Raw genomic sequence first — 13,105 nt, 5'->3', positions numbered from 1 at the left:
AGCTGAGGTACCTATGAACTTTCAAGGCTGGAGGGGAGTTTGGCGGCTAGCGATTTCATCGACTCTGCCAGCAGCCGTGCTCGTGGGAAATGACCTGGCTGAACATGTGAAACGGGTGCTAGTGATTACACGCTCACAAGCCACCACGGGGACAGTTCAGGGGGGTACTGATGAGCCCGAGACGGAAGCAGAGGGGAGTGCCGAAGCTGTGGTGGAAACCTTAACCACAGACAGCAGATTTGGCCAAGAGCAAAAGGCAGACGCCACTCTCCAAAAGTGTTTTGAACAGGTGACAGACGCCCAGCTAACACCTGAAACCCCAGTGAGATTTCTAGAGAAAAAGGGGATTTTATATAGAGAGACCCTGAGGAATATCTCAAAAGGGGGAGATGGGATCAGAAGTCAGCTAGTGGTACCTGAAAAGTATCACCCCATGATCTTACAAAGGGGGCACTCTGACATGTTTGCTGCGCACTTAGGGGTGAACAAAACACAGCAGAGAATCACACAGAATTTTTACTGGCCTGACATAGGGAAGCAGATCAGGGAGTTCTGTAAAAAATGTGATGTGTGTCAGCGGCAGGGGAATAATCGTGACAGGACCAAAGCAAAGTTGTGCCCTTTGCCTGTGATTGACACTCCGTTCAAATGCATAGGGGTGGATATTGTGGGACCTTTGCCCAAGGCCACAAAGAGGGGGAACAGGTTCATTCTCACCATTGTGGACCATGCCACGAGGTACCCTGAAGCCATACCCTTGTCTAACATTGAAACTAACACAGTGGCAGATGCCTTGGTGGGGTATATGTCCAGGATGGGATTTGCCTCTGAAATAATCACAGATTTGGGCGCATCGTTCACATCGAAGCTCATGAAACGGTTATGGCAAATCTGTGGAATTAAACACAAGGAAACCACTGCCTATCACCCTGAAAGTAATGGGTTAACTGAGAAGTTCAATGGGACTCTAATGCGCATGATTAGGGCTTACTTGGCAGAGAATCCAAACAATTGGGACCAGAAGCTGCAATCCCTTTTGTTTGCTTATCGATCAGTGCCACAAGCCAGTACCGGGTTCAGTCCGTTTGAACTTTTATTTGGGAGAAGGGTGAAAGGGCCCCTTGATTTGATCAAACAAAATTGGGAGCAGATCACCCAGGATGACCCACAAGACGTTGTGACATACATAGACACCTTGATGAATGACCTAAAGAGAAACCTAGAGCTAGCAGCAGAAAACCTGCAAGCTCAGAAGGTCAGACAGAAAACATGGTATGACCACAAAGCCAGAGAGAGGCACTTTGACCCAGGGGAGGAAGTGCTTTGGCTTAGGCCCTGCAGAGAGAACAAACTGCAGCTCAAATGGGCAGGACCATATAGGGTCATTTCCAAGATGTCAGATCTGAACTACCTTATAGAGCAGGAGGAAAACCAAGCAAGGAGGGTGGTACATGTGAATGCCCTAAAACCCTACTATAGAGGGGAACAGAGGGTTTTATTCGCAATAAAAGCAGCTGAGAGTGAGGAAGCTGAATTACCCTTCTGGGAGGGTAGAGGGGAAGTAAAATACAACCCAGAGGAGGTAAAGATCAGTCCTGCACTCACCCAAGACCAGCAGCAAGAACTAAAAATGCTGCTCATTAAATATCAACAGGTGTTTTCCAACAAGCCGGGGATAGTGAAGGGAGTGATGCATCGGATCCACACCGGGGATGCACCCCCGCAGGCAGTATCCCCATACCGAGTGACGGGACCCTATAGGGACAAGGTGCGGAAGGAGCTGGACGAGATGCTTAGGGAGAACATAATCGTCCCCTCTTCTAGTCCTTGGTCCTCTCCGATAGTCCTAGTGGACAAGCCTGATGGGAGCATTAGGTTTTGTGTAGATTACAGGAAATTAAACCGCGTAACCACTCCTGATGCCTACCCAATGCCCAGGCTAGACAACCTGATTGAAACCATAGGGGGTTGTCGGTTCATTTCCTCATTGGACCTGGTAAAGGGATATTGGCAATTAAGAATTGATCCCAGGGATCAAGAAAAGACCGCCTTTTGCAGCCCTTTTGGTCTCTATGAGTTTAGAGTCCTGAGCTTTGGTCTCAGAAATGCACCAGCCACATTCCAAAGGCTGATGGACCAGACCTTAGCAGGGCTCAGTGACTTTACTGTGGCCTACATTGACGACATAGGGATCTTCAGCAATACCTGGGAAGATCACCTGAAACACCTGGAGTTAGTGCTGCAGAGGTTAAGTGCAGCAGGGCTAACAGTAAAGGCGAGCAAGTGTCAGCTGGGTAGCCCAGAAATAAAATATTTGGGTCACATGGTAGGGGGAGGAGTGATAAAACCCCTAGAGGCCAAGATAGAAGCAGTTCGTGATTGGCCTAGACCCAACACCAAGAAAAAAGTCAAATCATTTCTTGGGTTGGTGGGCTACTACAGAAAGTTCATCCCGAGGTTTAGCGAGATTGCGGCTCCGCTGACCGATCTGACGAGGAAGAAGACTGATGACCGCATCCCGTGGACCAGCGACTGTGAGGAGGCGTTCCAGAGGTTGAAGGAGGCCCTCATCAATTATCCAGTGCTGCGCGCTCCAGACTTCGACCGGGAGTTCATCATCTACACCGATGCGTCTAACAGCGGGGTAGGAGCAGTTCTTTGCCAGGAGGATGAAAATGGTGACCAGCATCCAGTGTCCTACCTGAGTAGGAAACTCCAGAAAGGTGAGAGACATTTGGCAACCGTGGAAAAGGAGTGCCTGGCCATAGTATACGCGATCCAGAAGGCCAAGCCTTACATCTGGGGAAGACATTTTATTCTGTGCACTGACCATTCACCACTGCAATGGTTAAAGACAATGAAAACCCACAATAGTAAACTTATGAGGTGGGCTTTAAACCTGCAAGACTATGACTTTGAAGTGAAGGTGGTCAGAGGGTCAGTGAACTGTGTTGCTGACGCCTTGTCAAGAAGACCCGAAGAATGAAGACGGCGAAAGAAACATGGACTATGTATATATTTTGATGACAAAAAGTTAAATGTACCTGTTTATTAAACATGATTGGTTTGTATGAATAAAGGTAACTTGATGTATTGTAAATGGTAAATGTTTAACTTAGAGTGTAAGTATAAGTAAGTATGATATTGAATGTATAACTGGTTTTGTATGTTTTGGATTCAGGTTGTTTTTTGGAGAAAAGCACCTTAGCTTTCCCCCTACAAAACAACTTATAAAGAGGGGAGGTGTTACATACAGCACTGATGTTACCTGTCTGTCATGGGTTTGGAGGGAAAGTTCCAGCCTATGGGGAGTGGAAGGCGGGACATCAGGAGGAGGGGCTGTACTGTATATATATGTGGAGCGTGTGTAGAGAAGCTGGAGAAGAGCTGAGAGAAGAAGCTTGAGTGGGAGTCTGTGTGTCAGACAGGGTACTACTGTGTGTCAGTCAGTACCAACCTGATAGGTTCAGGTGTCTGTAGGGTTAGCCAGAACTGATAGGTTCAGGGTCTGTGCTTTAGTTAAATGCGTTCTGTGTGAACCAAACTAGTGTATGTATGATTGAGACTAAGCCACGTTACTGTATCTTATTCATTTGATCATTTTATTTTCCCTGTGTGTTATGTAAATAAACCTTGTTCTTTTATTTGTTAAAAATCCATCCCTGGTCTGTGTGACTTCTTATAGGGAATGGTTGGTGGCAGCTTAGTGAAACTGTGGCATATCCCAGTAGGTCTGGGGTTGTCACACCCTCCAGTCCACTCGTTTGGTCACAGTGTGACATCTGTGTCATCATCGCACCAATCATGGAAGCAGCCTGTCCAGTGCTTCCCCACCTCCCCCCGCAACCAACCCCTCCAGTGAGGAGGCAGGATGAAGCGTATCCTCTCTTAACTGTTGAGTGGTTGGCTGTGTGGGGAGGCGGGGAAGCACTGACCAGGTTGCTTCCATGATTGGAGCAATGATGCAGGTGACAACCGAGCATGCCACGTGACGACCAGTGATTGGACCAGCCAGTTTGGGGAGGGGAGGGACTGGATCTCCGTGGCTCCTGTAGGGCCGATATTTGTATTTGTTTCCTCAGGAATACAAATACAAATAGCCCAACTCTAACAGGGATACAGCCTAAGGCACACACACAAGGAGAAGCGATTCTGTCACAGTGTATCTGAACATACTTTATATAGCTTGTTGCTTTACAGTAGAAACACCCACTAGGGGCAGAAAAGCCTGCCATAGTAGCACCCAAATTACGTTGCCCCAGTCAGCCATACTTAGCGCAGGGCATGAGGTTTCTCTAGTCCAACGGGATGGACCATTAATGCCAAGAGAACAGGTCTCTCAAGGCTCCAGGTCCTTCCTTTATGACACTGTCGCCTCGTGCCTCTTTCAGTGGTGATTAGTGAAGCTCAGCACATATGAATCTGTCTGGATTGCATGGCTTCAAATCATTCACTAAACATGTGGGAACATGCAGACCTACAGTTGCTGCTGGACAACAACCTCCATCATCCCAAAACAACTTACCCAATGATGAAGAATGATGAGAGTGGTACTCCAGTATCCACCTCTGATATATCAAAATAATTATATTTGTAAGTGCCCTGAGACAAATTATATTTGTCTCGGGGCACTTACTTCAGTCAACCGTAGAGTACCTGTTTTTCCGCTGTACATGAAGGGGAACAATCCTTTGTTTCACTCACTACTACCACTGAAAAGGCAACTTGTAATCATGTTGCCAATTTGATGATTAAGTGAATGTTCTACATCATCCTCAACAACTTGAATAAATGGGTCTTTCGTGTATTTTTATTTTCCATAATTGCAGCTCCACTATAACATTTTATTTACACAATAAAAACGCTGCTCAGTGTATTCAATTCTTCTCTCTACTACTTGAGAACAGTTTGCTCTAAAGCGAGGAGTTTTTCATCTAGTTAAAGCCATGAGAGGCCGTTTTCCCTTCTTCGTCATTCTCCCATAAGCAGAAAGGATATTGGAGGTTGAAGCACAGCTCCCAAAGAGGTCTCAACATATTGCTCTATCTGCCAGCCAGATCAGGGATTCCGGTGCCCTAAGAGACATACAGGACTTTATAAATCTCTAGCTGATCCACCACCTCCTGCCAGAATCAGAATCAATTAGAAGACTGTGTTTGTCACAAGTGACATTTATTCCCCCCTCCAAAGGGGTTAATTCCAGAATGAAACTAGGTCATCATTATAGGTGAAAACAGAAGGGGACTTCTCAATGAAAGCTCATATAATATGAGCTTTCATTGAGAAGTCCCCTTCTGTTTTCACCTATAATGATGACCTAGTTTCATTCTGGAATTATATATATATATATATATATATATATATAAATGAAAGCTCATATTATATATATATATATATATATATATATATATATATATATATATATATATATATATATATATATATATATATATATATATATATATATATATATATATATATATATATATATATATATATATATATATATATATATATATATATATATATATATATATATATATATATATATATATATATATAATGAAAGCTCATATTATATAGTTTCAATATCTTGGAGCTACAAGGTTCTATCATGGGAAGATTCTGGGATTATATATATATATATATAGGCCAGTCTTTAAGGTGCCATCATGTTTCTGTTTTTTTTTTTACTTTTACTTTTTATTTTGTTTTCACCTGTAATGCTGGCACTGGCTAACACAGTTACCTCTGTTACAACTACAGATGACCACTGACAATCATATCAAAATTATTCTGAGCATCATGGTATAAGTCTTTTCATTGCTGAGATGATTCCAAGGAATATCAGCTTCTCTAATTCTACAAGCTTTATTTCTTACATTGTTTCATTCCATATGCACAATTGAAAACATTTTTACACTTATGAAAACTGTAGGCACAAATGCTTAAAAGTATATGACAACTAAATGTGAGTGGTAGGCAAGTACTTAAAGAATTTAATCCAAAATTTTGTTCGTGTGTGTGTGTGTGTGTTTGTGTATGTATTCTTTTTAAGAGTGAAAAAGAACAGTGAGAATGTTTCAATTACATTCTAAAACTACAAGAGCTTTAATACTCAATCAGCCAGGCCAACTTCCATCTATAGAAGAAAATCCATCTTGATCATCTCCTGCCACTTTTGCTGCTGCGAGATTGTTGTTCCTTGATTTCAGGTGACCCATGTGGTGTGGAGTTGTGATTATGTGATGAATTCCTGAATGCTGGTATTGTATGTATGTGTGTTATCTCCCTATATTTATAATTCTTTCAGATGTTCACACCTCTCCCCAGTTTGTAAACAATCTCATTCGCCAGGGGCCTGGCAATCCAGGGATCTTGAGCTCTAAGAGAAAAAGTGTAATGGGAATCTTAATTGTTGTTGCATATACTGTAACTTCAGAATTTTGTAATTTTGAGGCCTGGTACACTGCCACAACAACAATAATAACATCATTGTTATAACTAAAAAAATTACAGAGCCTGGAGTAATAATGGGCTGTAGCACAAATGATCTGGAATCCCAGAATCTTCCCATGATAGAACCTTGTAGCTCCAAGATATTGAAACTATAAATAGTGCATGTTATATATGACCTGCAAATGTGACCACTATGTTTACAAATTGTAACATAAACAATTAAGCTGTCAGGGTGTTATTGTTCAGTGACCTTGCTCAATTGGAGAGCTGGCTACATGTTTTGAACTAACTATAGCAAATTATTGTTCAATTCTCAATTTTAAAAGCACTTTCATTTTCAGGGCTACTTTTTCTGTGCCTTCTCTTCATTATTTTAACACTCTTTACACACAAAATTTCAGACCCTGACATTTGTAATTGGGCTTTATTACTTAATGCATCCAGGAGAAACAAGCAGCGAGAAGCGATTCTGTGCCAGTAGAGCGTCGTAGGTTGAAGGTAAGCTGTTTTGAGTCCCCTTTGAGCTCCTTAAACTCCTTTAAACTGCCAATTTTAGGAGACGAAAGACTGCAGCTCCTCTATGCTGCCGCCATCTTCAGGAAGCCTCCAGCTGGAACCGGCTTCACAACCTGAGACTTGGATTGGAATCTAGGATCCTGGACCAAAAGTTCTTATTACTTAATGGTTTGGGTTTTGTTACTTAATGATAAAGCAACATTCATGAGACAATGGTTGTTGTGGGTTTTTCGGGCTCTTTGGCCATGTTCTGAAGGTTGTTCTTCCTAACGTTTTGCCAGTCTCTGTGGCCAGCATCTTCAGAGGACAGCACTCTGCTCTGGTGCAGTTTGTTTGGGAGTTGAGTATTCGCAAATACATTCATAAGACAGGTTGCCATCTTGCTGTGGAAGTGGCAATGCATATTGCTATGGGTTGACTTTACTTATGTTGACTTTAAACAAGCAATCCTGTGTTCAGTACCATTTGTTTAAATGTTTTATTTGTGGAAAAGATGGTGCATTCTGCCAGTCCTTCTAGATATCATTCACGTAAGACACTGTTTTGTAGTAACTGTTTTGGCTTACTCTATTCCATTCATCATCAGAATGATGAATAAATCATGGAGGAGGCATATAGTGCTACACATGTAAATATCCTATAAATATTTTGAAGGGTAACTATATTATAATAATCTGCTTGGCCATGGTAGTCTGGATGTCAGACACACACCCTCCAAGCACTGGGTATTATGGAGTAAATATTTTCTGTTGGTTCCCCTTGAGAGTCCCTTACAAGTTATTCTTAAGTATCTTGGAGTCTGAAAAAAATGAAATATAGGAAATAAATAAAAATAAAACAGACAAAAGCATTAGTGCCTTTTGCTTACAGAAACATGCATTTGGATAATAATCAGTACAGTAGTTAAAAGAAATATACTGTATCTGGTAATAAAAAAGAAGAAGAAGATACAAAACAAGCAAGCAAACCCACAGGGTTTCACCCTGGGGATGAGGCATCTTGTTGGGTTCTCAGTTGAGGTGTCCCATTGGGTTGAGACAACTTCAATGGAGGAGAGAAAAGAATGGGGTGAGATGTCTATGCATTCCCTTCTGGAATCAGACCCCCCCACTGCATATAGACACCACCTTTCCCAGTCTCGGTTGAGGAGGAAGCGAGGCATTGGAGGACATATCTGTGTGTCCCATGTTGCCTGATCCCTAAGCTAACCTTCTGACCTTGGGTACACTGGGACATATTGTTGTGTCACCAGTTTTGGAACAAGAGGTGAGAAACCTCTTCAGTCCTGGAGGCCAAACCCTGATCCTTAGCTCCTAATTCTGGTTCTCCGGATAGCCATATTCCCCAACCCCATGTTATCATTGCAGGATTCTTCCCAGGTTTTGAATATTATATGCCCCCAATCTAAATTTCTGAAATGCCTCTTGTAGCATTCACCCTTATTATGTTAAGTAGCTACGAATATTCATGTTTCAGGCTAATGTTGCTGAGAGGCGGAGCTGAGAGAAATGTAATAAAGAGGCGAAGTCAGAGAGTGAGTGAGTCAGTAAGAGTCAGAGCAAGTGAAGAAGGAGATAGAGTATGGTATTTGGGAGATCTGAGGTGTGATTACAGTAAAGTGAATAAGAACTGTAATAACAAATAGAAGGTTGTGATTGATGATAATAGAAGTTACCTATGATTATATTCAGATATCTGTAGTCAATAAAAATATTTTATTTAAAAGACAGTGAAGTTTGGACCTGCATCTTCATCCTTCCATAATTAAAGTTGATTTTGTGATCAACTGGTGGCAGCGGGTGAAAAGGAGCAGTAGTTTGCTTTCGTGTGCTCTGTGTTTGGAGGGTCAGGCAGGGGCACGAGGGCGAACGCCATACCTCTTCTAAAACTTTGTTGTTGATAATAAGATGTTTTTAGCTAAATCCGACAATACTAGAATGTACCCCCCTCCCCGGAAATTGAATCTGACACTTGGGCTTGGAAGGCTTTTCCATCTTTGATCTAGAGGGTGTGCTTGCCCCATGGACCATGCTCTGGTTGCCTGGTCCTTCTTCGGAATGAGGCGCTGTGAGTGGGATGCCGTGGATGATTGTCCATGTGGCCGTCCCAGTCTACCTATTCTCTACTGTGTTCCCTGCATGCCCACTCTGCTTAATAAGAAGGCTAATCCTGCAAAGGAGCCTTCCATTTTGTCCACTGGCTGAAATCCAGTGTTAAGTCACAACTAGAGCAGGCCCATGAAATCAATGGGAATTGGATGAGTTGACACCTCTGTTAGTTCCATTGATTCAATGAGCCTACCCTTGGTGTGACTGACTACTGCATTTCAGCCAACGAACCACTAGCAGGAGCAAACAGTCTTCCTTGAAGTAACCTTCTCCTCCTGTGGCAGTCATTAGGCTGTTCAATGAAGCTCATGCAGCTATAAATCAGTGGCAGGAAACAGGCAGCTAACACAGATCATCCTTCAGATACTGTTTGTATAATGGGCATGGACATATGCCGGCCAAGTGGTATGTTGAGCTCAGTTGACTGTGTGAGTTACGGCACATCTTTACCATGGTTCAGCCCAGTAGCCCTGGGAGTTAAGGTGACACAAAACCAAGGCTGACCCTATGACATTTGTTACATTCAGGTCTAATCCTGCTAATTATGATAGACAGTTCCATAAATCCAGGCCATGTAATGCTAGGCAACAGAAATAAGAATGGACCAAAAGAAAAACGTATATGTTTACTTGTTATTGTTATTTCCTTCCTTTCTTCTAAGGCGCTCAAGGCAGCACACATAGCCTGAACAAGAGAAGATCAAGAGGTGTAATCAAAGCCCTCTTTAAATATCTGAAGAGCAATAATGTGGAAGATGCAGCAAATTTGTCTTCTGCAGCTCTAGAGGATACGACCTTAACCAGTGGGTGCTAATTTTCCTCTTTGCTTCCTGTTCTTCCTTCATTCTTTATTTTCCTTTTCATGGCTTGATGTCCTAGCACTAGTGCAGCCTGGTGACCAAAGGAGGAAAAAAGAGTGAAAAGTCAGCAGAGAGAGGAACTTGACAGTTAGCCTTGTTTCCAGCTTGTTAAGCTAGGTCTGCCATAACTCTGGCTCCTTCGGATTTCAAAAGACAGGGCAGAGTACCTTGAGAAACTGCAAACAAGGCTGAGTGTCAATTTTCTCTTTCTGAGTGGTCAGCTGAAGCAAATTAACCCAGGGAGACTTGACACCCTGGGTGTGACTCATAGTGGATCTATGAGCACTGCCCCAGGAAACAGTAGAGAAAATAAATAGATTCCACAGTGTAGCTGACCATAATGTTTCAAATGGGGGCGGATAATTTGAAAACAACTGGGAACATCCATGCCAGTATATGTACCATGAGACCATGATTCAGTTCAACAGAGGTATGAAAAGAATCAATAGAACTGGGATTCTGACTCAAAAATAGATTTTCTCAGCCGATCCTCAACTCAAATGTCTTCTCTAAAACTAACCCACCAACCTGACTCCTCCCCACTACATTCAAATCACAGCTACCAATCAGCATTCAACCCTTCAACTGCTGTTCAGACCAGCATTCTGCACCTGTATACATGCAACTCAAGTCATCAAAGCTATTCCCATACAAACATGGTACCATTTATTTTATCTATAAAAACTATAAAATATAATACACACACTCTTTAAAATCATGTATCTGGTATTGAATTGCATTTCTTCTGCTGTACACCAGCAGAAGGCATAATGTGTGGATGGATGGATAAAACACATTCTCTTTTTTCTATGAATTTTGATTTTGGTTCGCTTTACTTAGATACCCATCTGAAGCACTTCAACACCCGGAAAACTCACAACAACCACTTCAACACCCTTGCAAAATTTTGCTCTACATGTGTTAGATATTCATTCTTTTAATATATTTCTTCTATTATCATCCAGAACTCTATGGCTAAACCAATTATGTTTATTAATCTGAAAAGCATAAGTAAAGGTAACTTAACAGAACAATTTTTATTCCATACAATGCCCTTGGAAAAAACAAACTACTGTTGGTTGGTCCTGACCCTTAAGTAAAAGTGTCTGATCCATCAAGTTAAATCTCTCAGTTTCTTCAAAATACAGGAATATTTTCAATGAGTTAACTATATTGGAATTATTTGCAATTCAGTATGCAGATTTGTGCATGATTACCTAAGAGGAAGGAAGTGCACGTTTACTAATCTGCTGGGTAGCATGCATCAACCCCTTCCTCTTTTTGACCAATCAACTAACGCTCTTTCGTTGGCAGGCAAAGATGACCCCCTCCTTTGTCTTCAGATGTCTTTGTTTTGGGGCATCAAAGTTTTGGGGACAGGATAGAGGAAGAATGCTCCGTTGAACATCTCTTCATGTCCACCATTTTCTCTCAGCCATGGGGCCTGAGAGAACTCACTTTCATTTTACCATTTGAATCTTTTCTTCACTCATTCTATGAACCTCTGATAACCTCTACTCGTTCTGTGTATCTTACTGAAACATCTGTAACCAAGTTCAAGCCTGTAACTTGCAAGATCAGTGAGTAAAAATTATTTCATTTTTTCTTATAAGCCATGTCTGACCAATTACTTTAACTGGTTAAATGCTCTCTCTCTCTCTCTCTCTCTCTCTCTCTCTCTGTGTGTGTGTGTGTGTGTGTGTGTGTGTGTGTGTGTGTGTGTGTGTGTGTTTCTTAGGGGTTGCTATATTATTTTAACTCCAAAAGTTACTAGTGTTTTCATTGTACAACTAAGGGAATTAGATATTCATCTCTGCTGGTACTGCAAAACCCATGATTAACAAATCATTCTTACATTGCTTTTGTAGAAACAAAGACTATGCACTGCATTAGAAAACCCAAATTTGGCACCAGTAAGCACCTGCTCCCAGGAACAGTTGGTCTTAAAATGCCTGGCTTTATTCTGAGAAACATTCCTGATTTGATGAGCCATTTCTGTAATACTGTTTGGCTTTTCCAACTGCTTCCATCATGTTTTCTGCTAGTCCAGCCATATATTTTATAGCAAGGCATAAAATGGCCCCCAAATTGCCTTTAGAGTGTAACTGAAGGTAGCTAAATGAGCATACGTACCTGGTTTTCTTACAGTAATGACAGAGCACAACCAAGGAAGTTGATGGCTTCTACCTAATGCCAGCTTAACATATTTTCGTGTTTATTTGGCTCTGAATGTATGACAAATATAACCAAGTAATACCTTATTCTTAGGGTCTTGTCCGGAATCAAATAAGATACTGGAAGGAATGCAGAAGCATCAACATGAAGGGAAAAATGAAGACCAACCAAAGAAAGAAATAAAGCTCACATCCAGTCTTGAGAGCTATGACAGTGCCATGTGATTCGTGCACCACCATTCCTTCTGTGATTAGCAAAAACTACATTTCTTACATTGTTCAATGAAGCAAGGCATTGCTGTGATCTGCACAGAAGTGCTATTGGACCTATGGAAAGTATGATGATAAGATATGTGTATACAAATCCTAGCTGTCACAGAAATCCACTGTGTTATCACAGTTTTCTCCAAGTGATAAAAGGAAACCCAACTGAAATATAAAGGCTTATTTCCTTCTTTCTCTGGTTTGTTCAACTCGGAAGTTCCCCTATAACTAAAATTGGTGGCACACAAAGAAATATGCATAAATTCAAAGTAAAACAAAATACAGTAAAATGAACTCAGTCCAGTAAAATATAAATTTAACAACTATGTGCTGTCGAGTCAAGTCCAACTTATGGCAACCCTTCCCCAGGCATCTAACATCTTCTGCAAAGTAAGATATAGTTGTTGTCGTTGTTTAGTTGTTTAGTCATGTCCCACTCTTCGTGATCCCATGGACCAGAGCACGCCAGGCCTTCCTATCTTCCACTGCCTCCCAGAGTTGTGTCAAATTCATGTCGGTTGGCTTGATGACACTGTCCAAACATCTCATCCTCTGTCGTCCCCTTCTCCACTTGCCTTCACACTTTCCCAACATCAGCGTCTTTTCCAGGGAGTCTTCTCTTCTCATGAGATGGCCAAAGTACTGGAGCCTCAGCTTCAAGATCTGTCCTTCCAGGGAGCATTCAGGGTTGATTTCCTTTAGAATTGATAGGTTTGTTCTCCTTG

General features: G+C 41.8%; 1 long non-coding RNA gene across 1 annotated transcript; it reads left to right on the top strand.

Moving 5' to 3' along the window:
• Positions 1-11,323: 11,323 nt before the first annotated feature.
• LOC144589277 (uncharacterized) lies at positions 11,324-12,660 on the top strand. Its single transcript, XR_013545318.1, has 2 exons — positions 11,324-11,522; positions 12,211-12,660. It is a non-coding gene; the product is annotated as an uncharacterized LOC144589277 (long non-coding RNA).
• Positions 12,661-13,105: the final 445 nt, after the last annotated feature.

This window comes from Pogona vitticeps, chromosome 1 (genome assembly GCF_051106095.1).
Source record: "Pogona vitticeps strain Pit_001003342236 chromosome 1, PviZW2.1, whole genome shotgun sequence".
NCBI classification, from domain to species: Eukaryota; Metazoa; Chordata; class Lepidosauria; order Squamata; family Agamidae; genus Pogona; species Pogona vitticeps.
This window is presented reverse-complemented; position numbering and strand designations above follow the sequence as displayed.